At 44.4% G+C, this 23,017-nt stretch overlaps 1 long non-coding RNA gene across 1 annotated transcript in view; it reads right to left on the bottom strand.

The window, feature by feature from the left end:
- The window catches only part of LOC111524273, a 36,203-nt gene that overhangs the window by 12,270 nt on the left and 916 nt on the right, over window positions 1-23,017 (bottom strand). Inside the window, exon 2 of the long non-coding RNA XR_002725743.1 lies at window positions 11,895-12,012. This is a non-coding gene — a long non-coding RNA (uncharacterized LOC111524273). The remainder of the gene's footprint in view (window positions 1-11,894; window positions 12,013-23,017) is intronic.

The following is a 23,017-nucleotide window of genomic DNA, read 5'->3' as shown; positions in this document are numbered from 1 at the left end:
GAGGAAATACTTTTGAAACACAATACATTATTTTGAAAAAAAAAAAAGTATTTCCTGCTTAAGAGAACTATTTCAAGCACTTGAGAGGTGGCCCTGCATGTCGACAGCTGCTATTAATTAAATTACTTTATCTTCTCATAGAAGCAGCATAGCAAAGTGGGAGGTGGGCTCTGGAGGTCTCAGGAAACATGGGGGCCTGGAGTCCAGCTGCCTCCTCCAGGGAGCTGTAACCTGGGAAATGACACTTAGCAACCCAGAGCTCATATCCTCCAATGTCAAATGAGAATGTCAGTATAGCATATGATAATGCACATTATATCCTGGCTGGCAACAAGCTCTAATGCGTTTACTTAACACATTTGTGTTTGTGTGTAATATATTACTGTATATTTCATTATTCGGAAAAGTATTTACACTAATATATTATTGCTATTATTAAATAAAGTTTCCAATTATTTTAATATTTCAATTATATAACATAGTAATTGATTGATCACAAAGATTTTTGAAAGGTCAAATGAGAAATACAAGTCCAGTGTTCCTGACCAATGCCCAGCATTTTGCCAACACCCAGTAAATGCTATTTGGTGATAATAGGAGGAGGAAGAGTATCATTATTGTTGTTATTATTATTTAATAATTATTGTGAGATGAGTTGCTGTATAAATTCAAAAGAATTAAAATTTGATTTCTTCAGAAATAGTCTAAGTTTCAGAAACTGTTTTCTACAATGCAATCAAACCTTTCCTTAAGTACCCCAGACTCTCTCTCAACGTCCATATTCTGTAAATAGAGTTTAAACACAGAGCTTCATTCTACCCACACCTCCACTCATTCCATGCTGCTGATAGGAACCCAAGCCTCTCTTCCTCATCTCCAACTCCACACCAGAGGCGTCCACAGACAGACGGAGAGACAAAATCCATTAGCATGAGCATGGCTGGAGCACTCCAGGCATTCAGGTCCTCCTGGGCAGTCTTACGGCACCTTGTGTTGAAATGTGGGCAGCCCCTGTGTATACGGGACCTTTGACATAAGTGACTCCATCTTAGAAAAAGACTCCATCTTACATTTTAAAAGACATCATGCCAACAAGAACCAGATGTTTGTCTAATCAATAGTGACTATACCCAATCAGATAAGGTTTACTTTATCAGTCCTCACCAGAGGACTCGGGGGCTATAAAAAGAGGAAGAATTCACCAGCTCCAGATGGCCATCTTCATAGACCCCATCCTGCTGTCACTCATGACCAGCACCCAGCATCTACCACCAAAGTCTCTTTCTTACAAAATGCTGATGTCCATCCAGATCAGACCAGGACATTCTCCTTGTTCATGTTACCCTCTTGGACTGGTTCATTAACCCGTTATCCTATCCCCCTTTCTCTTAATGTTAAATATTACTTTATGAACGTTTACTGATGTAAAAGATTTAATCTACAGCATTTGTATATTGATTAAGTATACTACTATGTCTTGTTTGCAATACTGACTGATTTGTAAAGTGTGCCTACGACTTTAACTACCAAGTAAACAGGTAGCACTAAAGAAAATCGCCTCCTTGGGAACTCCATGCAGCTAGTGGCGTTTATGACTGAAATTGCACCAATAAAAGTCTGACCTTATACAAAGACACAAATGTTCATGGACCTGGTTGTATCTGACCCTGTGCCACTCAGGACACACTGGCTGGGCCGAGACCCTGCTGCTCGTGCTGCTGGGTGTGAGACGCAGGCTTTGTTTCCACATGGGAGAACCAGAGCCAATGGCCAACATTCAAGCCTGCCAGAGCCAGGCATCACTTCAGTGAAGCTCAGTGAAGGTGCACTATTATCTTTGCATTTATCACTGAGAAAACAGAGACACCAAGGAGTTAAATGACTTGCTGAGCATCATACAGCCTTTCCATGGTAGAGCTTAGACTCTAGACGTGCCAGTTCCAAATCTCTGCCCCCTGCAATTACAGTAACCATGAATTCCAACTTGGAGCCCCCGCAGAGGCAGAAAGAGGGACAGACCCTGAGGACATTTGAAGACATTGCGCTAAGTGAAATGAGCCAGACACGGAAGACAAATACCGCATGATCTCATTCATATATGGAATCTATTATAAAAAGTCAAACTCAGAAGTAGAAAGTAGAGTGGTGATAGCAGGGGCTGGAGTCAGGGGTATGGGGAAGGTTTGGGAGATATTGTTCAGTGGTAATAGCAGGGGCTGGAGTCAGGGGTATGGGGAAGGTTTGGGAGATATTGATACAAAAGTTCAGTTAGACAGGAGGAATAAGTTCAAGAGATCTATTATACGACATGGTGACTGTAGTTAATAATGTATTTTGAGACTCACTGAGAGTAGATTTTAAGTGTTCTCACCACACAAAAAATAGGAGGTGATACACAGGTTAGTAGCTCAATTTAGCCATCCCACAAAGTATACATATTGCAACACATCATATTATAAGCCATTAATGTATAAAATTTTTATTTGTCAGTTAAAAAGAAAAAGAACTCATCTTTTTATTTTGCCCTTTAAGTCTAAGTCTTCTATCTGGGACTAGTTCAACGAAGAAAAAATTTCATAAATACTTTTAAGAAGTCCAATATATTATGTTTCTCCTTTTTGGAATTTAGACGACACATTAGCATATTAAAACTTTTGAGAAGCTGTGCAGTAATTTAAAATGTTTAACTGTGTTTAAACCAATGTTTCATATTCACTCTAGAACCCTTTCTTTGAGCGACACCCGTTAATACCCTGGGTAACTCATTTTGGAAAATAATACTTCAACATCTGAACTTTTGAGAACTTGCAATCTTAATCATCTTTTCATCCTATCTCCCACTATACTCCTTTCCCTGCGGCCTGCTGTCTTTTGTGCAAATAATGGATCTTCAATAAATATTTACTAAATAAGGGGAAAAAATAGAGAGAGGACTGGGGAGTCTAATGGTTGAGAATGCATGAGAAAGACCCTGGAAAGCCTGGGGCTGTGTCCGAAGTCACTGTCGTGAGCAGGGGCTGGGCCTGGGTGGCCTGCTGCACCCACGAGAAAGTTGAGGTGCAGAGAGGAGAAGCTCCAGGGGAGTCGTGTGTGGAACACAGGTCTTCCAGAGAGGAACCCCTGGATTCAATCTGAATGGATGGAGGAAAAAGACCCGCCTTCAACTGTATAGAAAGCAGACCACCTGAGTGAGGCATCACAGTCGCCTGGTTGTGGCATATTCTAGTTTTAGAATAAAAGAGAGAGATAGCCGGGCGTGGTGGCTCAAGCCTGTAATCCCAGCACTTTGGGAGGCCGAGACGGGCGGATCACGAGGTCAGGAGATCGAGACCATCCTGGCGAACACGGTGAAACCCCATCTCTACTAAAAAAATACAAAAAACTAGCCGGGCGAGGTGGCGGGCGCCTGTAGTCCCAGCTACTCGGGAGGCTGAGGCAGGAGAATGGCATAAACCCGGGAGGCGGAGCTTGCAATGAGCCGAGATCGCGCCACTGCACTCCAGCCTAGGCGACAGAGCAAGACTCTGTCTCAAAAAAAAAAAAAAAAAAAAGAGATATAAATCTATAGCCTTGGGTGCTGACCTTGCAAAGCAGTCAGTTTAGTGATCACAGCACCAGCACACGGCGCCTCTGAACTCAAAGGTCAGCTCAGAAGCCATCGCATGGCCCTTACTTTGTCCCTGGGGTGAGGGGGCTTGTTAAGGTCCAGATTCAGCAGAAGTTTGTAATGACCATCTGAGACTGACCGTGGAAATGAGGGGTTAACAAAAATTATGTCTCTCCTCTCACCCATCTATCACCCACTTGCTGTCATCCAGGGCGACTCCCATCAGCATCAACACACTCATTGAGATCTCTACCACACGTCTGCTTAAGTTCGGAATCTGCCAGGAGTCGCCACAGCGGATGCAACATGCTATAAATAACCTTTGAACTTGAACTATGACAGACTAGGAGCACTCCCCCCACATGTTTTTTTTTAAGGGCAAGTGGCTTTCTCAGAACAAATTCGGTATTTCCTGAGGTCACATGAGCTCTTTCAGACCAAGCAGCCACCACCTAAATAAGACACTCGAGACGTTATTTTGGGGGCGACTGAGTCCAGGGAGTGAACACCCTTTAAGAAATACAAAAACGCTTTCCAGCCCTTTACAATAGGGCCTGCGTCATAGGGTACAGCCCTGCAGTTGTGCAGGTCCCCACACAGAAGAACCTCATCAGGATCAGCTATAGAATTTGCCTAATGCAAAGGGCACTCAGGGCCTCTTGCTAAAAAAAAGTATTAAGTATGACAAGACAGCAGGAGCACAGCATTGGGCCAAGCAGAGGTCCTTCTGTGTAGGGGCTTGCACAACTGCCAGGCTGCACCCTGTGAGACAGGCCCTATGGCACAGGGCTGGAAAGCATTTTCGTATTCCTTGTTTTTTGAAGTAGAGTCTCGCTCTGTCACCCAGGCTGGAGTGCAGTGGCACAATTCGGCTCACTGCAGCCTCCGTCTCCTAGGTTCAAGCGATTCTACCACCTCAGCCTCCTGATTAGCTGGGATTACAGGCACCTACCACCACACCCAGCTATTTTTTGTATTTTTAATAGAGATAGGGTTTCACCATGTTGACCAGGCTGGTTTGGAACTCCTGACCTCTGGTGATCTGCCTGCCTTCGCCTCCCAAAGTCCTGGGATTACAGGCGTGAGCCACCGCATTTCTTAAAAGGCGCTCACCCCCTGGACTCATTCCCTCAGGAGGCATTTCTCTGAGTACTGCACATGGAGCACTGAAAACAGGTGGAACCCCTGGCAGCTGATGTGAGCCCCCAGCCAACAGAGAAGCATTGAATGGGCCCCAGAAAACATCCTGATCACCGGACAGATGGAAGATGGACAGACAGAAGCAGCTAAGGCACTCCTCCCTTCTACTCCAGGTCTCTGGGAGGCCTTCCCATTGCTTGACTTCAAACCTGTTCTCCTTGCTTATTCTTGCAAATATGGAACCCCAGATTCCCTGGACTTAGCACAGGCTGAAACATGGCAGCACAAAGTGAAGGCCAGAAACCGCTCCAGCAGGTTGGTTCACTCAAACTCAGAAAGTCTTGGGCTCAATGTTTCCTGCCCTTCTTTACTTTAGACATTTGCATTTTAATGGAAATACAGTCCTTTCAATATGCAATTTCTTTTCCCTCTACCAAGCACTTGACTCATAAGAAGGCTTTTATTATTGACAGAAGTTGGAAGTTCCTCTTCCAGCTCTGATTCAAGTTCCACTTAGAGTGAAACATATGGGGAACAAGAACTCTCTGTTTCACAATCTGACTCTTAACAGTTCTAAAGGCCAATTCTGTTCTTCCCAGGACTGGGAAGATCAGTCACAGACTTTGAAGCTGCTTTTTGAAACATGTCTCAATTCGTATTTTCAGTGATTCTTCCCCATTAGCCAGCATCCTTGCTGTAGGAGGCCATGTGCCCATTCATGTGAAGATTCCATTGCTAGAAACAATTTTTGAGCTATGTCTCGGAGACTGCCTCACCTCAAGACTATGGCCTCTCTCCTAAGTGAGCTAAATGAAGGCGCATTCTCCTCTGAGGGTGTCTTAGCTTTCTGGAATCAGCCTGACGTCATTTGAAGTCAAGTGGTGAAGCAAAAGGGAACCAGAAATAAGATGTGTCTTTGCCCTCAGTCAGTTGGGATTCTTGTGGGCCTTTGGCGGGGGAGGGGGTCCTAGAGTTCTAGAGAATTTATGGAGGAGAGCTTCAGAACCATGCTGAGTGGGGCAATGGAGGCTTAGTTAGACTGTATTCGCAAGACAGGGTTAGTCTGAAGGAAACACATTCATTTTATTGTACGCATTTAAGTGTGTTTATTAATAATGCATTTACTTTTCTTACTTCTTGCTAAGATCTCATATGCATCTGGTTGTAAAGAAGATTTAGCCATGGCCTGTAGGCTGCTGTGCTTTTGAATATCTAACACTGAGAAACCACAGCTCTCAAGGAAGCTACCAGAGACAGGGAAAGCAAGAAAAAGGGATCTGAAAAAAGTCACCAGGAGACAGTTCCATGAAGCAGCCAAAGGTCTCTATCCTTCAGAATGAGAAACTTGCTATCAAGATTAATGGTGCCATTTCAAAGGAACGTACTTTGTTCTGTTATATTCTGTGTTTGCAGAACAAGTTAAAGCTACAAAAGAGCAAGAAAGAAAGAAAGACAGAAAGAAAGAAAAAGAAAGAAAGAAAGAGAGAGAGAGGGAGGGAGGGAGGGAGGGAGGGAAGAAGGAAAGAAAGAACGAACAGAAAAGGACACACACAGAAAAATGTAAACTATGACAGAGTAGGAGCCTGTTTACTTTTTAGGGTAAGTGACTGCCTCATGACAAATTTGGTAAATTTGGAAGTCAGGTGAGCTCCTTCTATTTCAGATCGGATTTCTTTGGCCTGATGTTGGCCGTCTTACAAAATCAAGAGCAGCAATATCATGGCTCTGCCACCTTTCCCTCTGGGGCTTAGGGCATTTTTCTCTCTTCCCTTTAATCCAATGTGGGTAGGCAGGGATGGGTGTAGGGAAATTGCTAGAGAGGAAAAGAAGGATTTCTCACAAGCCAGTACAAAACCAAGACCTGGGTTTTCTCTTTTCATTGCTCAGGTCACATTCTATATAAGCAAGAGTTGCTGATGATTTTGTCCACCTTCTTCACACAAAAGTAGCATTGGCTTACATGGGAGCTCAGGACTGCACAGACAGCTCTGGGGACGGACTGGGGTAGATGACCCTCTGCACACAACCTGCCACGCTGCAGCCTGAGCCTGCCACACTGCAGCCTGAGCCTGCCAGGTGGCCTTGTAGCACGGGCCAGAATGTGACCAACAGGCAGGGCTTCTACCAACTTACTAGTCAAATAATTGGCACAGAAATGAGCTGCTCAAGTGAAAGCAGTTAATAGCCAGAAACTCACTGTAATCCACCCTCTACCCCATCCGTCTTATGCCCCATCCCCATCTCACACAGTCTTAGCCACTTTCTCTCCCCGACCCCTGGCTGGGCTGTTCTGAGGCCTGTGCTAAGTAAAGGTGGAAGACCTAGAGAGAAGTTCAAGGTCAGATACTGGCCTGGGCATTAACCCAAAGCTGAGCACTGGCATCCCGTGCAGGGGCTGCTTCTCAAGGGCATGTTCCATTCCTGTCCACACATTGTCAATTTGCATTGAGACATTTTTCTGGCAGAGAACAGGAAGGTGTCTTAGGATAGGAATGCCTTTTTTCAATTTGCGCAAAGGCCCCACAAGGGCTAACAGCAGTGCTCACTTTAACCACCACAGCCAGGTAGCTTCTGCCCACAATAGCCATGAAGAAACACACCACCCTCTGGGACTAGGTGGGGCTTCAGGAGAAAGGAAAATGTAAACAGATGTATTCCTGTTGTCATCTCTGATATAAACAATTTGGCAGGTCTATTCATTAGGAATTAAGTTTGGTTTATAGTAGTAAGAGGGATCACAAAAAAGAGGGAGGAGCAACCTAAAAAGAGGATGGTTTATTCTCTCCATAAAAGACAGAAAGTGAGTAATCCAGGACTAACACAGTAGGTCTACACGCTCATCAGGGACTGAGCTTCCATCTTTCTGCTGCACCATCCTCAGCATGTGACCTCCTCATTCAAGGTCATCTGTGGTTCTGCCATCATATCCACATTCCAGAAAGAGAGAAAGAGGGAGGCAAAAAGGGAGTTGCACCACCAGCTAAATCAGCCTTTCTTAGGCAACATTCCCAGACTCCCCATGCTATACTCTCAATTAGGTCTCACTGATGGCATTCACTGCAAAGGCAGCTGGGAAATGTAGTCTTTAAGCTGTGTGTGGCCACATCCTGGATTCTCTTGCCACCCTGGTCCCTGCCAAGCAGCAGTCTTTTCCATTTCCCTAGTGCATTAAATTATCTCCTCCTTTTCAGCACTCACACAGACCGCAGACAAATGATAAGAAGCAGATTCAATATACAGAGCACAGCTAGGGAATCTGTCCCACTTGGAAAGGTTGGGACTCCTTTCTTCCATTCCAAGCAAACTTTTGACCTAGGAAACTAGATAAGGTAGAAACAAACAAAAAAAGTAATTGATCTGAGTGCTTCCACATGTGTTATTTCTTGAGCTCCTCAACACAGATCTGAGAGAGAAGCAATTATACCCACTTTGCTACTGGACATCAGAGGCTTCAAGAGCAAAGCGACCCTGTCTAGGATCTTGCTGTCAGGGTTGGCAATAAAACCCAAGGGCCATCTTGACTCAAAAACTTGCTACTAGGGGGAAACTAACATAAAAATTCAATTACAGTAACTAATAGGGATTTAGTTGATAAAACTATGGATTTTAAAGCTATGACCAGAATTTCAAACAGTGTCCTAGCACATGGAGGACTCTGCTAGTATCATCAAAAGCACCCAGTTGATGACCTAGCTAGTCTATAACACAGTGCCCTCACAATGACATTTTTTCCTTTTCCTTATGAAGTCATTTACTAAAATTAAAGTCAGTAAAGGCATATCTTGTTTTATCACACTTCCCAGACATTGCATCTTTTACAAATTGAAAGTTTGTGATTGTATCAAGAACATGTGCTGCTTCCTGTCTCTGTTAAATTTTGGCAATTCTCACAATATTTTCAATTTTTTCATCATTATGTCTGTTATGGTGACATATGACATACGATCGGTGATCTTTGATGTTACTATTATAACTGCTTGGGGTACCATGCCCATATAAGATGGCAAATTTTATTGATAAAGGTTTCGTATGTTCTGACTGCTCTGCTGACTGGCTGCTCTCCCATCTCTCTCCCTCTCCTCAAGCCTCACTGTTCCTTGAGACACAACAATATTAAAATTAGGTCCATAATAACCCTACAATGGGCTCTAAGTGTTCAAGTGAAAGGTGGAGTCGCACATCTGTCACTTTAAATCAAAAGCTGAAAATGATCAAGCTTAGTGGAAGGCATGTCAAAAGCCAAGATAGGCTGAAAGCTATCTGTTGTTATTGCACCAAACAGCCAACTTGTGAATGCAAAGGAAAAGTTCTTGAAGGAAGTTAAAAGTGGTCCTCCAGTGAACACATGAATAAGAAAGTGAAATAGCCTTATTGCTGAGATGGAGAAAGTGTAAGTGGTCTGAATAGAAGATCAAATCAGCCATGCTGCCTTAAGCCAAAACCTAATCCAGAGCAAGACACTAACTCTCTTCAATACAATGAAGGCTGAAAGAGGTGAAGAAGCTGCAGAAGAAAAGGCTGAAGCTAGCAGAGGTTGGTTCTTGAGGCTTATGGAAAAAAAACTGTCCCCATCACATAAAAATGCAAGGTGGGCCGGGTGTGGTGGCTCACGCCTATAATCCCAGCACTTTGGGAGGCCGAGGTGAGCAGATCACCTGAGGTCAGGAGTTCAAAACCAGCCTGGCCAGCAGGCATGGTGAAACCCCATCTCTACTGAACATACCAAAAATTAGCCAGGAATAGTGGTGGGCACCTATGATCCCGGCTACTTAGGAGGCTGAGACAGGAGAATCGCTTGAACCCAGGAGGTGGAGGTTGCAGTGAGTCAAGATCACACCATTGCACTCCAGGCTGGGCAAGAAGAGTGGAACGTAAAAAAAAAAAAAAAAAAGTGAAGCAGGAAGTGATGACATAGAAGCTGCAGCAACTTATCCAGAAGATCTTGCTAAGATCATTGATGAAGGTGACCACACTAAACAACAGATTTTCAATGTAGGCAAAACAGCCTTCTATTGGAAGAAGATGCCATCTAGTACTTTCATAGCCAGAGAGGAGAAGTCAATGCCTGGTTCCAAAGGACAAGCTGACTCTTTTATCAGGGCCTAAGGCACCTGGTGACTTTAAATTGGAGCCAATGCTCATTTCAAAACTCCTAGGGCTTTTAAGAATTACATACTCTGGCTGTGTTCTAAAAATGGAATAACAGAGCCTGGATGATAGCCTATCTATTTACAGTATGGTTTGTGGAATAGTTTAAGCCCATTGTTGAAACCTGTTGCTCAGAAGAAAAGATTCCTTTCAAAAATAGCACTCTTCACTGATAATACACCTGGTCACCCATCAGCTCTGAGAGAAATGTACAAGGAGATGAATGCTATTTTTATGCCTGCTAATACAACATCTATTCTGCAGCCCGTGAATCAAGGCACAATTTTGACTTCCAAGTTTTATTATTTAAAAAATACATTTTGTAAGGCTATAGCTGCCATAAACAGTGATTCCTCTAATGGATGTGGGCAAAGTCAACTGAAAACCTTCTGGAAAGGATTCACCATGCTATATGTCATTAAAAACATTGACTCATGGGAGGAGGTCAAAATATCAACATTAACATAAGATTGGAAGAAATTGGTTCCAATCTTCATAGGTGACTTTGCGGGGTTTGTGACTTTGGTGGAGGAAGTAACTGCAGATGTGGTGGAAACAGCAGGAGAACTAGAATGAGAAGTGGAGCCTGAAGATGTGACTGAACTGCTGCAATCTCATATTAAAACTTGAACAGATGAGGAGTAGCTTCTTATGAATGAGCAAAGAAAGTGGTTTTTTGAGATGGAATTTCCTCCTGGTGAAGATGCTGTGAACATTGTTGAAATGACAATAAAGGATTTAGAATATTCCATAAATTTAGTTGATAAAGCAGCAGCAGTGTTTCAGAGGCTTGATTTCATTTTTTGAAGAAGTTCTGTAGGTAAAATGCTATCCCAAACAGAATTGCATGCTACAAAAAATGTTGTCCTGAACGCATTGCATGCTACAAATAAATCTTTCATGACAGTAGGAGTCAATTGATGTGTCAAACTTCATTGTTGTCTCATTTTAAGAAATTGCCACGGCCACCCTAAGCTTCAGCAATCACCACCCTGATCAGTCAGCAGCCATCAACATGGAGGCAGGACTCTCCATCAGCAAAAAGATTACCACTCACTAAAGACCTTTAGCATCTTTTAGCAATAAGGTATCTTTTAATTGAGGTATGTACATTTCTTAGACAGATGAGGATTGGTTATTGCACACTTAATAGGCTACAGTATAATGTAAACATGACTTTTACATGCACTGGAAAACCAAAGAAATTGTATAAATTACTCTATGGTGATATTTGCTTTATTGCAGTGGCGTGGAACCCAACCTGCCATATCCTCAAAGTATGCCTGTATCTAAATGTCTTTTGTTCATTGTACATTCAGTGGCTTAAACATGAAGGAAATGTTCACCTTACATTATTACACAAAAAAAGTTTGTTATCATTTTATTAAGGAAATCAGGATCTCCCAAGTGCTGGCTCAGAAAAATATTGACACAAGAATTTCCCTTTGTTGCACTGGTGCATGTTTATAATCTTCAGACTGATCTCTTACTTTCTTACAACCGCCCCCTCACCTCCTTAATCTGGTGGCACTGGGCCTGTTTAACAAGAAGCCAAGAACAAGGAATAAAGGTTTTGTGTGGTCTCATTCTCTTCCCCAGGTTCCACAGCCAGCCCAGTCCCATTCTCCAGACTCAGGGTCTACATCCTTCCCACTCAATAAAACTAAAGCGGCACCAACAGCAGATAAATTCAGCAGCCGGGGACATAACCACTTCTAGCTGTGAATTCCATCCAATCACACAGAGAGTGCAGCTGCAGCCTACATCTGCAAATTCTGCATCCTGAAACCCTTCGTGTATATACTTCCTAGGGACTCAGACAGTGGGCCCCAGGGGCAAGAGGACTTGTCTTTTCCAAGGTCACAAGGTTCATTGCAGGGCCTTCTTCCCTCGTCTGTCAGGCTGCTAGGACTTTCAACACAGTTGTGATCTCCTTCCTCCTACACCCACCTCCTTTCCCCCGGTGTCCCTCTTTCCCTGCCCCTTCTTCCTTACTCACCTCCTGTCCAGGAGTCTCTTAGTGTTGGCTCAGGCCAGGCTCTCCACACGTCTCATCCCGGGCACACTCTCTAAATGAAGCCAGGTTCTTCGAGCCCGTTGCACCTCCATTTCTTCAGCTGCAAAATGAGACTTGTTAGCACACCTATCTTACAGGGGCTTTCTAAGAAAATGTGTAAAAAATGCTTAGGACAATGGCGGATGGGCAGCAGCAGATAACACCTGTTAACATTAAACCCCTGGTTATCATCTGATTTGGATGAGTTGGGTTGCGATGTCTGTGAGATTTCCACATGGAAGAGACAAGAAGGGAATAGAATTTTCCTAGAAGAGTGGTCTAGGCTACAGATACACCTGGAATGAGGTCATTAATGGAAGGATAGCCTGCCCTTATGACTGGGTGCCTTACACACTACATTAGTCAGGGTTCTCCAGAGAAACAGAAACAACAGGACATATAGAGAAACGTAAGAGAAGATTTATTATGGAACTTTGCTCACCCAATTACCCAGGCTGAGAAGTTCTACAATCTGCTGTCTGCAAGCCGGAGGCCGAGGAAAGCCTCCGGCTTGCAGACAGTGAACTGGTGTAACTCAGTTTAAGTCTGAAGGGGAGGTGATGTATAACCCCTGTTGTGTTAGTCCATTTTCATACAGCTATGAGGAAATACCTGAGACTGGGTAAATTATAAAGAAAAAGAGGTTTAGTGGACTCACAGCTCCACATGGCTGAGGAGGCCTCACAATCATGGAGGAAGGCAAAGGAGGAGGAAAGGCACGTCTTACATGGTGGCAGGCAAGAGAGCATGTGCAGCAGAACTGCCTTTTATAAAACTATCAAATCTCGTGGGACTTATTCACTATCAGCATGGGAAAACAGCATGAGAAAACCAGCCCCCATGATTTAATTACCTCCCACTGTGTCCCTCCCATGACACATGGGGATTTTGGGAGCCATAATTCAAGATGAGATTTGGGTGGGGACACAGCCAAACCATATCACCTTGTCTGAGCCCAAAGGCCAGAGAACCAGGAACACCAATATCTGAGGGCAGGAGAAGATGTTCAATCAAGCAGGGAGAGTGAATTTGCCCTGTCTCTGCCCTTTTGTTCTATTCAGGCCCTCAGTTGGATAATGCCCACCCATATTGGTGAGGGTAATCTTCTTTACTCAGTCTACTGATTCACATGCTAGTATCTTCTGGAAATGCCCTCACAGACACACCCCAAAGCGAGGTTTACCAGCTATCTGGGCATCCCTTAGCCCAGCCAAATTGACATACGCAATTACCCATTACATACACATTGTCTCTGTTCCCTTCCACACTCCCTCAGCTCAGTAAACAGCATTGCTATGCACCCAAATGTTCTGCCTAGAGCCTAGGAGTTGCCCTTGAGTGCTCCCTCTCCCTGTCTCTCACATTTCCTCCATCAACAGACTCCACTCTCTCTTCTAGACCATGGCCATCACCGCAGTCCCAGCCTCTTACCAAAACTGACAAGCAGTCTCCTGCCTCCATTCCCGGTCCCTCCAACCCACTGTCCACACAGCTCCTTAAGCCTAAGCCAGATGGTGACATCCCTCTGCTTACAATCTTTCAGTAACGCTGTACTGGATGTGGTAGGAAACCTGAAACCCTCACCATAGCTGGTTTACAAGGCCCTGCACACTCGTGCCCCACCCATCTTGCATCCTCCCCTGTGCTACTCTCCACAGCTGAGTAAGCTCCAACCACACCAGCTGCTCAGGGAGCCTCAGGGCCTTTGTGCTGGCTGTTCTCTCTGCCTCGTGCCCTCTCATTCCTCCCCACCCTCCTCTCCCACAGCCACCTCATTCTCATCCTTTCCATTCCAGCATGCATGTTGCCTTCCGTGGAGTGGGCTTCCTGCGTCACCCTATTGGAAGCAGATCTTCTCCCTCCCTGTCATGGCCGAATGTTTGTGCCCACCCCAAAATGCCTATGTTGAAGCCCCAAGCCTCAGTGTGATGTGATTTGGAGATGAAGCCTTCGTGGAGATAATTAAGGTCAAATGAGGTCATAAGGATGGGGTCCAATAAGATCAACATCCTTGTAAGAAAAGACACCAAAGCTCTCTCTCTCTCTCTGTTCAAACACAGAGAAGAGGTCATGTTAGCATACAGTGAGATGTGGTTGCCTACAAGCTAAAAGAAGAGGCTTCAGAATAAAACTTGCTGACACCTTGATCTTCTGACCTCCAGCCACCAAGAGCATGTGAAATCAGTGTCTGTTGTTTCAGCCTCCCAGTAGATGGTATTTTGCTATGGCAGCCCACCAAAGACACACCCTCATCCTCATTCTCCCTTCAAGGCAGTGGTTCTTACTTGTAATTAGTGTCTCTGCCCACTTACATAGTCTTTGCCTATCTCCCACAACTGGAACATAGCTCTGAGGTCACCGTCACCCTCCTCAGGCCTAGCACAGGGCCTGGTACATAATAAGTGTCCATAGAACAAATCAGTGACTCAGTGAATCCATCAGTCAAAGACTACATACTTCTAGCAAGGGATGGAAGGAATTGAACCCATCCCTCATACCTAGAAACGCATCCCAAACAAAGGAGTTACTCTTTCCAGGATAGACTCTGCAATGACTATGCTCTAAAGCACACATATTTATCTACTTCTTGGTTTAGATCCCATCTTGTCCCAAAATGAATTTAAGTGAGCTTATCAAAATATAAACAATACAACAGAATAAATAACAAAGGAGGAAATTATAAGAAAAATAAGAGGAAGCCACTTGGGTGACAGCATGCATGCCATGGCCATTTGCTCTGGGCACCCCAGCAGCCATGGCAAAGAAGGTAGTCCAGCCAGCTATACAATTCAGATTATCCATGAGATGCAAAGAAAGAGTTCTTAGTGAGAAGCATCTTTTTTTTTTTTTTTTTTTGAGATGGAGTTTTGCTCTTGTTGCCCAGACTGGAGTGCAACGGCGCGATCTCGGCTCACTGCAACCTCTGCCTCCCAGGTTCAAGTGATTCTCCTTCCTCAGCCTCCCGAGTAGCTGGGATTACAGGCATGTGCCACCACACCCAGCTAATTTTGTATTTTTTCATTAGAGACGGGGTTTCTCCATGCTGGTCAGGCTGGTCTCAAACTCCCAACTTCAGGTGATCTGCCTGCCTCAGCCCCCCAAAGTGCTGGATTACAGGCGTGAGCCACCGAGCTCAGTGGTAAGAAGCATCTCTTAATGAGCCAGATCAGCTCAGCACTGACTCATGGAGGAATCCCCACAGTCCTCCCATGGTAGATGGGTCCTGATCAGCATCCTTAAAGAAGACTCAAGAAAGGGTTTCAGGCAGCTCTTCCTCCCAACCTGCCTCAAGGCAACTCACAGCAATGCCTCACAAAGCAGGATGAGTTACTCTATGGGAAGCAAAACAGTGAGGTCAGTACTGCACTTTGTGCTCCTATAATTCCATATCTCCACATAGCCTACATCCTTATAAAGTAAACTTCCCTTTGTCTTCACAAAGCCAACTCTTGCAGCTGGTAATGGCTTAGAAAGTGAGACCCCAGCATGAGTGGTTTATTCCATAGGTGGCCTATACCCAGCAGTTGTAGCATCTGTGGGTGTTTTCATGGGTTGGGCAGCCACTGTAGCTTCTGGAGTCTGCAGTTCAAACCAGCTCCTCTCCCAGCACAATCTTGCCCATAACCCATCCTATCCTGAAGATGTTCTCCTACTCAATTGCACACTACCCAGGCTGTGGTGACAATTATGTTTCCTCTTAAACATTGCTAACACATCCTTTGAAATGCTTTAAGAGGTTATGATCTTTTAATAGGCTGGACCAAACCCAGGAAGAGCTTGGGCGCTATAAACAGTTGGCTCTCTCTGACCTTATCTTGCCTGTGGTTGCTTTCCTGTCCTACTGGGGAATTCCTGAGCTGCAGCTGCAGTCTTTAGCTTCACCTGCAGGGGGCTAGGTGCTGCTCTGCTGCCTCCTGCTCCAGGTGCACAGCCAAAAAGTGGCGTCCTACAGCATGCCCAGAAAGCAACACGGGTGTGTCCCATGTCTGCTGTACTCTTTATCCATGCTTCCACAGATACAAGGAGTTTGAAAGAGCCCTAAGGAAGCAGTGAGCTGGGATAAACCACCAAAGAGCTTTCGTGGCCAGATGTATATGGAAACAAAAAGGAATATGAAAGGTTTCCTTGGGCCATTTCTATTTTATTTCAGACCTCCCTGACTTCACAATCCATAAGATTCACTCTGTGTCTGCATTTTCTATAGCTTTTATCCCAAACTGATTAAACCAGGCTTCTAACCCAGAATTTGCAAAAGCTATTCTGCCAGCCAAGATGAAGTCTCTTTATTTTTCTGGGATTCTAGCCTTGCTCATTTATCCTTCCCTGTCATTCCCTGACATACTTTCCTTCTTCTGATAAATTATTTTTCTAGTGCCTTGAGCCCCTGGCCTGTCTGACATCTCTTCATTCCCTTCCCAAGAAACACTGTTTAATTAGATGGCAGAGCATGACAAGAACAGGGGTTCTGGAGCCAGATGACTGGAGTTCATAATCCTGGTTCTGCTACTCACTTGCTATGAAACTTTGAACATGTTACTTAACTCCTCTGTGCCTCAGTTTCCTCAGATGCAAAAAGGCTAATAACAACACTTCCATTATAAGGTAGTATGATAGAGAAGCTTGTGAGTGAGTCTCTTGTCTCTCTTCCCCACTACAGAGGCTAAAGAAGCCCCATGTTCCAGAATGCGTTGCCTAAAGAAGGTAGCCTGTCAGCCTTGAATCCTGAGTGGCTATATGGAGCAGAGCACCACCTTGTTGGACAGACAGCATTCACAAGCAACCAACCTTTGTTCCATTAAGCTACTGAGATTCTGGGAAAATTTGTTATTGTAGCAAAACTTAGTTCAGCCTGACTAATAATGGAACCACTTGTATGGCTGTAATTAAATACCAGTTAAAATTGAATACCTAAGTAGATAACTTATTCTTCCTCCAGGAGATGAGATCCCAAAGCAGCAGGCTCATTCTCTGTATTCCTTCCAGCTCCTGGAACCTGGCCTGGCACACAGGAGGAGCTGCATGAGTGTTTTTGAGTAACAACTACCAAAGTTTCAGGCCCTTCTCCTCCGTCATGTGCTGCATCTGGCAGCTTCCAGGCTCACCCAGCTACTGTACCCAAAAATAAGGTTGTTCCAAGGAGGGACAGGGCAGTACAATCAGCGTGAGAACACATTAGCAGCCCCTCCACAACACACACACACAGAGAAACACACAGAGGCACACATGCACCCACATAGACACAGAGAAACATACATGCATGCACGCGTGCACACACACACACAGAGACACAAAGACACACACAGAGACACACACAGAGATACACACACAGAGAGGCACACATGCACACATAGAGACACACAGAGAGACATACACACACGTGCACACACAGACACAGCAAACACAGAGAAAGAGAGACACACACAGAGAGAAACACACACAGGACACAGAGAGAAAGACACACACACACACACACACACACACACGCGTGCGCACAGGCAGAGCTGAGCCCTGCACTGACTACTTCTGAGAAACAGGTGGAAAGAAAACCAGAGTGTTTGGGTCTGATCACTGTTCCTTCCACCCATTCAGCAGGGCAGTGAGTCACCTGCACAAAAAGACTCAGGCCTCCACATCAGGCAGAATTTGGCTGTGACAGCTAATCTCCATTGCTTTCCCTTGTCTTCTCAAGCCGTGCTCAGAGAGTAAACCTTCAAGCATACTTAAAGGCTGGGGGCACAGAGGTGCCCACTGGTATCAGTGACAGCCACATCTCACAGCACTTCCCTTTCAGGAAGGGGACCCTGCCTCCCCTTCCCTCTACAGCTTCAAGTGGTCACTGGCCTGGACAGAAGCAAATCTGGACTAAATCCTGGGAAAGCTCCGAATGTTGGAGCACTCTGGCCCTGAGCTCAGGTCCAGGATTCATTTTCCACAGGCATGCTTTATTGATCCCCATGGGGAGCCAGGTTTCCATCCCTTGTCACTCCTGAGGAAGGAGAACGTGCCCGGATTGCAATCACACGGTGTGCATGCATCTCTTTTCCTATAAAACAACTCTGAGTACCTGAGTTATGCATCTTATCAGAGACCATGTGCTGGGTGATTTTAAATTATTACCCCCCAAATACACATATATATTATGCCAAGAAACCATCAACAGTAAATTACCTCCTGTTCCAAGGGCCAGAACATGGTTACTGTCACCATGCAAGATAGTCACATAAAATTCAGAATGTCTCACACTTTATCTTGAAAATTCACAAAATTTATTAATCTTTATAGCCTGAAAGGCAAGAAGATATATATTTTAAGTCCATGTCTTGCATCACCAACCCAAATGGCCATGTAAAATGACTCAGATTTATTATCATGTGCAGTTACCAGCATTTATGGCAACTTTTAAACATGTCATTTTACTGTGGACACCTCATGGTTTGGGACACTTTGGGACTTTAGTGAGTAACTGTCATTTCAGGACCAGAACAAATAAATGATTTAAGTACTTCTGCAGCTTATTGGAAAGAGAATTGGAAATTCACTTGAGGAGATTGTTAACCGTGGATCACAGAAACATGGTCAAGGAGCAAGCTCTCCCCAAATTTATGTCCCTTTCCATATGGGAATAAGAGGAGAAGTTCCCTTTGCCAAATAGAGGCTCCCACACTCCCCAGTGTATACCTCTGCTCTGTCAGGGAGGTTTAAAAAAATAGTATTCAATTGTGTCTCTAGTTGATAAAAAGAAAGTTAATGCTGAGAAATGGAAAAGGAAATTTGGGTTTCTTTACAAACATTCTTCAATGCTGTTTACTATTCAACAAGTATAAATACATAAAACAGTCCTCACTGTGCATGGAATTCAGTCTCTGTTCATGATAAAACCCAGAGATGGTTTTTAAAACACCATTACTTACTGAAAAAGAACAAGGGTCCTCAGGCCTCAAACTCCCTATATTCTAATGTACACGCCAAACTTGGTCAAGCAGGCAGAAGCCATGGTCAGGTCTCCCTTCACCCGTCCCCTTCCTTCAGGCCCACTTGTCCAGCCTGCCCCGGAGTTCTGGATCCTTCCTTTGTGCATTTGTCCTTTCTTTCTCCTGTGCCTTCATACAGTGTACTCTGCCACCCAACCAAGCTTCCTTAAAGTTGGCTCTACAAGGTCACCTCCAAGCTCAGACACCTTCCAGGCTTCTCACTGCCTAGGCCCGGAAGACCAATTTGAAATCTGTCTGCCTCAAGGCAGACATCGCCTCTGTCTGGTCTGTCTCTAGTCTTACATCCCATCATTCCCCAGCAAGAGACATCTGCTCCATGCAGCCCAGTGAAATCCAATACACAGCTGCTCCAGAATTTGCTTATAACATCCCCACAAACAGAATGCCCCAATCCTTTCTAAAATCTCCCTGTCCTACCCGATAAGATTCGGAGAACCCCTCAGCCCTCCCTGAACAAGACTGCCCCACTCCTGTGAACCTCTGCAGACATACGGGCCCAAGGCAGCACAGCTATCCTCTGGGTACCAATCTCTCCCTAATCTACCCTCCATAACCCATGCTGGACACTTAGCCTCATGCTGCATTTCATCATTCGGCATATGGCATCTCTCCTTCGTGGGATTGTACACCTGAGGGCGGCTACCAAGTCCCACCCATAATTATCCTTCCCGCGATCCAGCCCAGTGCTAACAAAGGGGTAGGTTCTGCAAAAATAGGTTTTGAAAGACACAATTAAATGTATCTGAAAAAATAAAAGACTCAGGTCATAAGCTAGAAAAAGTAATGCAAACTCATTCACTTCATAGAATTCTGGGAAGAGTTCACACATGTTATTTTTCTTTAAAAGCCACTCTAGTGTGGAATTGTGTTCACCCTCCCTGAAAGGCTGGGGAGGATTTGGCTGGGAAGATACATCCTGTGACGTCTATGGAAGAGATGCTTCGGGTCTAGGAGTGACCGCTTCTTTGCCTGTGCCCCTAACCTACACCCCTCGTCTACAGGGTGTCTGCAGCAATACATCTGCGAGGTTCCAGAACCCCTGCATGTGCTATAAGCTCAGCAGTGACTTGAGGAGAGCAAGCAGCAGACTAGCTTTCTCTAATGGGGGTGAAGATGACTGAGTGCTATGGGCTAATGAGAATGCATATGTATTTGGGTTTTTAAAGCCATCCAGCAAGGCTGGAAAACACTGTTTATTTTAGGCACGGTTGGTTGTTCCTTCTCTGATTCCAGGAGCCAATCGTTTGTGGCCAGTTTCAAAACCCAGGATTCACAACTCTCTCCGCTCAATCCCTGAGTGCTAGCCCTGTTGAACAGGAAAAGTAAAACCCTCGTCGGCTCTGTGCTTCCCCTTCATGTGTCAATAGAGTCTTGTGGCCTCACCAAGACTGGCTGAAAATAGAGCCAGAAGGACGCCTCCACTTTCATGCTTGAGGAGACAGCAAGCCCATGAGCAGGCACCACGGCTTCCAACCCAGAGGCAGCAAGGACTGCCGGCAACCGGGCATCAGGAGCCCAGACCAAAGCACAGGCTACTTCTCATTGTAAACAGCAGGCAGTCTACTCACCAGAACAGATGAGCGACATGCCAAGGAAACAAAAAGAGAAGAGCAGAGGATCATCAAAGAAAATCTGTAATTAAAAATAAATACTTCACAATGTGATTCCAAGAAGTTTATGGCTGAGGCGGCTTTCATGGGCACTTGCGAGTGTCCACAGAGAGCCTGAAATTGTGTCTTTAAATGTGAGATATTCGTGTATGTGAAAGGGCCAACTGGACTTCCCTCCCCCAAATGGCACATTGTTCTGGATATGCACTTTCAATGAGCTCTTGTGTTAGTCTACTGCAAACTAGGTGGCTTCGACCACAGAAATGCTTACACAACCACCTGCAGGCTAGAAGTCCAGAAACAAAGTGTCAACAGGGTTGGTTCCTTCCGAAGCTGCAAGGAAAACCCTTTAGATGCCTCTCATCTCATTTCTGGTGGTTTGCTGGTGACCTTTAGTGTTCCTTGGTGTGGAGATGCATCACTCTGATCTCCACCTTCATTTTCACACAGAATTCTCCTGAGTGTATCTGTCTGTATCTGCATTTTCCCTTTTTAGAAGGACCAGTAGTAATAGGGATTAAGGCCCACCCTACTGGCCTCATCTTAATATGATCATCTGCAAAGACCCTACCCATATCCAAATAAAGTCACATTCACAGATATAAAGGGTTAGGAATTCAATAGCTTCTAGGGGAAGGCAATTCAACTCCTAACAGCTCTCAAACATGAAATGTTTCTACGAATAGCATCATTGTTGGTATTACTTGGCAGAGGAACAGACAGAGTCAGATGACAAGGGCTTCTCCAACAGTCATCAGTTTCATTCAGATCTGGACACAAGCAGGAAAAATGGTGTGAACAACAGCTAAGCAGCACAAAGAATCAAAGCTTGGGTGTGAGAATCTGCCTTGGTCTTCAACCATGTAGATGTGAACCCCACCCCACTCTCATCCCACCCAAGTGCCACTGTAATAGCTTGGGGAATAAAGCTCAGAATAAAGCCGGACAGTCAGAGTAGGGGAGAGATTTTCCAACATAACTCAGACCCTGATGTTTCTTAGTTAATTTTCCCTGAAAGAGAAAATATCTTCCCAAAAGAATAAAAGACTTAAAAGTTACTTGATGTTAAGACATGCCATAAACTATGAGAATAATTTTTCATTTGTTCCTTCCTCCTATTTTTTTTTTTTTTTTTTTTTTTTTTTTGAGGCAGACTCGCTCTGTCGCCCAGGTTGGAGTGCAGTGGCATGATCTGACTCACTGCAAGCTCTGCCTCCCAGGTTCACGCCATTCTCTTGCCTCAGCCTCCCACGTAGCTGGGACTACAGGCGCCCACCACCATGCCAGGCTAATTTTTTGTATTTTTAGTAGAGATGGGGTTTCATCGTGTTAGCCAGGATGGTCTCGATCTCCTGACCTCACGATCCACCAGCCTCAGTCTCCCAAAGTGCTGGGATTACAGGCATGAGCCATGGCACCTGGCCCCTTCCTCTTATTTTTTTTTAATCCAAGACCCTCCTAGAAGTACAAGAGGACTTTAGGAAGTTCACAGAAGATGGAATCAAAAGATAAAAATGAAAAATATAAACTTTATAAACTGTATTACTCAATATAAGCTCTATCAAGTTCAAAACACTTTTGTAAGTGATGATACCACCCATTTAGTCCATTCTTGAAATATTGAGGGTCCTGAGAATTTAACTATATCAATAAAATCTTTTTACATTATAAACTGAAAAAGATGGGTGCCTTTTAAGTATTTGGTGTTAATTAGGAAACAAAAAGAAGTCAGAAGAAGTAAAATCAGAACTGCAAGTTGGATACCCAATGATTTTCTACTGAAATTCACAAAATTGACCTTATTTAATGAGAGGAATGAGCAGAGTCTTGTCAGGGTGGAGAAGGACTCTCTGCTGAAGCTTTCAGTGGCATTTGTCTGCTAAAGCTTTGGCTAACTTTCTCAAAACACTCTCATAATAAACAGATGTTATCATTCTTTGGCTCTACAGACAGTCAACAGCAAATTCCTGGAGTATCCCAAAAAACTCTTGCTATGACCTGTGCTCTTGACTGGTCTGCTTCTGCTTTGACTGGTCCACTTCTGCTTTGACTGGAAAATGTCCGCCTCTTGGTAGCCATTGCTTTGATTGTGCTTTGTCTTCAGGATTGTACTGGTAAAGCCATGTTTCATCTCCTATTACAATTGTTTGAATAAATCCTTCAAGATCTTCATCCTACTTGTTTAATTTTCATTGAAAGATCTGTTCTTGTCTGCAGCTGATCTGGGTGCAATGGTTTTGACACCCATTGAGTGGAAAACTTACTTAACTTAAATTTTTCAGTCAGAATTGCAAAAGCTGAACCAATTGAAACATCTGTTAATTATCAGGTCTCTTCAGTTAGGGCATGGTTAATTTTTTCCTTGCAAATTGACATGAATGGTCTGCCACTACAGGCTTCATCTTCAACATCAACTTCTTCCTTCCTTCCTTCCTTCCTTCCTTCCTTCCTTCCTTCCTTCCTT

This window comes from Piliocolobus tephrosceles, chromosome 15 (assembly GCF_002776525.5).
Source record: "Piliocolobus tephrosceles isolate RC106 chromosome 15, ASM277652v3, whole genome shotgun sequence".
Lineage (NCBI taxonomy): Eukaryota > Metazoa > Chordata > Mammalia > Primates > Cercopithecidae > Piliocolobus > Piliocolobus tephrosceles.
Note: the sequence above shows the minus strand (reverse complement) of the source record. Positions and strands in the feature narration are given on the sequence as shown.